Genomic DNA, 3,809 nt, shown 5'->3' with positions numbered 1-3,809 from the left:
AATCGCTTGAACCTGGGAGGCGGAGGTTGCAGTGAGCCGAGATTGCACTCCAACCTGGGCAACAAGAGCAAAACTCCATCAGAAAGAAAGAAAGAGAGAAAGAAAGAAAGAGAAAGAGAGAAAGAAAGAAAGGAAAGAAGGGAGGGAGGGAGGGAAGGAAAGAACTGACTGTGGAGCCTGGAGCTACAATTCAGAGTTGAGTTGTATTTTTTCCCCTATTTGAAAACGAGCGAAATTACCAGTACTGATGTTTTCTGGAAACTATCTTTCGTTGCAAAACAACAGCCACACTTAGATCAAATCATTAATTGAAAACGATTAAGTCACCTAAGCTGGATGAGAGTGTATACCCCTTGCTACGCCAAGTGTGGTCGACAAGCCAGTAGCACCTGCCAGAACTCAGAATTGCAGACTCCCAGGACCATCCCAGACCTTCCCTATCAAATCTGCCTCTAGCAACATCCCCAGGTTAACAATTATGCAAATTAAAGTTTGAAGGAACTTTTTTGAAAGCAGACTCTCCCTGCCAGTAGTTTATTTTCTAAAAAAATGAGCCCTAACAAAAAAAGAAAAAAAATTTTTTTTTCCTCTCCTTTGGTGGTCTCCAGAAAGTTAATCAGCATTTGCCACTTGAAGTTCTCTTACGAAACTTAACAACTTGCCGGGCGCGGTAGCTCAGGCCTGTAATCCCAGCACTTTGAAAGGCTGAGGAGGGGGGATCAGGAGGTCAAGAGATGGAGACCATCCTGGCAAACACGGCGAAACCCTGTCTCTACTAAAAATATAAAAATTAGCCGGTTGTGGTGGCACACGCCTGTAGTCCCAGCTACTTGGGAGGCTGAGGCAGGAGAATTGCTTGAACCCAGGAGGTGGAGGTTGTAGTGAGCCGAGATCGCGCCACTGCATTCCAGCCTGGCAACAGAGCGAGACTCCGTCTCAAAAAAAAAAAAAAAAACTTTGCAACTCACCTAACTTACAGTGTTACCTTACCAGTATCAAAGTTACCCTCTGGTTAGTGTCCAATATAAAATTATATTAGCAGCTTTTACTTAAATAAAGTGAGATATTGAAAAAAAGAGGCCTGGTGCAGTGGCTCACGCCAGTAATCCCAGCACTTTGGGAGCCCAAGGCGGGCAAATCGCCTGAGGTCAGGAGTTTGAGACCAGCTTGGGCATCATGGCGAAACCCCATTTCTACTAAAAATACAAAAATTAGGTGGGTGTGGTCGCACGACTGTAATTCCAGCTACTTGGGAGGCGGGAGGCGGAGGAACTAGAATAACTTAAGCCTGGGAGGTGGAGGTTGCTGTGAGCCAAGATTGCACCACTGCTCTCCCACTTGAGTGACAGCTAGACTCTGGCAAAAACAACAAAACAAAACAGAAAACCGACTAAAAAGAACCACCTTTTGGGAGATGTTGAAGTTCTCTTACAACAAGACATAGAGAAATAGCTCGAGTTGCACGCTGGTTCAAAATGGGCCTACTAAAAATGTGTTTGGATTGGATGAGCTCTAGCTTTAGGTAGAATTTCTGGTTTTATAAATCGGAATGTTCTCTACCACATTTGATATTTAGCTTGGATTCAATCCCAGAAAATTTCTGACAATGTCATCCATTCAGTTAAATAATTAAGTGCCTGCTTTATGCTAGGCTCAGGATGCAATAGTTTTTTGATAGTACTCATTTTAATCCCAGATTTCTTAAAGAATTAAAATTCCTTCTGGTTATGTGCCATTACCCATTAAACTCTGCTGTCCTACATTTCCTACGTAGTTTGGAGTGAATTTCCTCTGTTAATCATACTTCAGTGATGAATGTTTTCATAAGAGTTTGCTTCCTTAAAATGTTTATAGAGCTGTATTTTTCTTTTTTTTTTAATGGGGTTTTTTTGTTTTGTTTTGTTTTGTTTTTTTGAGATGGAGTTTAGCTCTTGTTCCCAGGGTGGAGTGCAGTGGAGTGATCTCGGCTCACTGCAACCTCCACCTCCCAGGTTCAAGCAACTCTCCTGCCTCAGTCTCCCGAGTAGCTGGGATTACAGGCGCCTGCCACCATGCCCAGCTAATTTTTTTATTTTTAGTAGAGATGGGTTTCAGCATGTTGGCCAGGCTGGTCTCAAAATCCTGACCTCAGGTGATCCACCCACCTCAGCTTCCCAAAGTGCTGGGATTACAGGCGTGAGCCACCACACCCGGCCAGATCTTGATTTTTTTCTATAACCACCATTGAGTCAAGCTATTTGTCTAATGTTTATAGTTCCAGTTAATAGACCTAATCCAAGGTCTAATGTTTATAGTTCCATTTAGTAGATCTGCTCCTTCCCTAAATTCTTTTGAAACGACAGAAGAATTATACATGTTCAAAAGATGCCATCAATGGCCAGAAACTGAGGAATGTCTAGAACAGGGGTTCTTTTGGCTCCCCTGGGTCACGTTGGAAGAAGAAGAATTGTCTTGTACCACACATAAAATACACTAACACTTTAGATAGCTGATGACCTTTTTAAAAATCGCAAAAAAATGTATAAAGTTTTAAGAAAGTTTACGAATTTGTGTTGGGCTGCATTCAAAGCCATCCTGGGCCACATGTAGCCCCTGGGCCATGGGTTGGACAAGCTCATTCTAAAAGATGTGGAATAAACCAGTAGCATTAGAAGACGGGCAGAGAGGCTGGGAGTGGTGCCTCACGCCTGTAATCCCAACACTTTGGGAGGTCGAGGAGGGCGGATCACGAGGTCAGGAGATTGAGACCATCCTGGCTAGCATAGTGAAACTCCATCTCTACTAAACATACAAAACATTAGCTGGGCGTGGTGGCACACACCTGTAGTCCTAGCTACTTCGGAGGCTGAAGCAAGAGAATTGCTTGAACCTGGAAGACAGAGGTTGTAGTGAGCCAAGATCGCGCCACTGCACTCCAGCCTGGGCGATAGAGCCAGACTCCATCTCAAAATAAATAAATAAATAAAAAGACTGGCAGAGAAGCATATACCATCCAAGAGAAGAAGGAATTCCTGCAGATGCCATTTTACACAGCCTTGCTTAGAAACTCTTTGGTAATGCAACGTATTTTAGATTACTCCAAAACCACGCTGCTCTGATTGGGATATTGAAGTAGAATATAGATAGAATATAGGTAATGCATTCCCATATTCCTTTCTCCCAACACTCTGTGAAATGTTAACTTTTCTTTCTTTTCTTTTTTTTTTTTGAGGCGGGGGCTTGCTCTGTTGCCGAGGCTGGAGTGCATGATCACAGCTCACTGCAACCCTGACCTCCTGAGCTCAAATGATCCTCCCACCTCCACCTCCCTAGTAGCTGGGATCACAGGTGTGTGCCACCATGCCATTACATCTGGCTAATTGTTTGTTACTTTTTGTATAGGTGGGTTCTTGTCATGTTGCCCAGGCTGAACTTGAACTCTTAGTCTGAAGAGACTCTCCCACCTCAGCCTCCCAAAGTGTTGGCGTTACAGGCATGAGCCATGGCTCCCAGCCATAACTTTTCAAGCACATGGTTAATGAGATCAATTTAGGTCTTACCTGATTACTTCCAGAAGAGCTCCGTATGTTTTGAATTATATAAAATATTTACCATTCATTATTGTACTTGATTAAATAATGAAATACGTTACCTCATTTGTCTGAAATCAGGACCACAGGATCTCACCTTATGCCATCATTTTTTGAAAAACTGTAGTAAGGAGTCTGAGCCTACTCTGGCTCAGGAGGCTGCCTGTTTTAAAAAAAGAAAGAAAACAGTAGCATTTCAGCCTGGGCAATAAAAAAGTGATTCTAGCTAAAAAAAAATAT

Source organism: Colobus angolensis, unplaced genomic scaffold (genome assembly GCF_000951035.1).
Source record: "Colobus angolensis palliatus isolate OR3802 unplaced genomic scaffold, Cang.pa_1.0 Scaffold197, whole genome shotgun sequence".
In the NCBI taxonomy this organism is placed as follows: Eukaryota; Metazoa; Chordata; class Mammalia; order Primates; family Cercopithecidae; genus Colobus; species Colobus angolensis.
The sequence above is the reverse complement of the archived record's forward strand: the minus strand, read 5'-3'. Positions refer to the sequence as shown.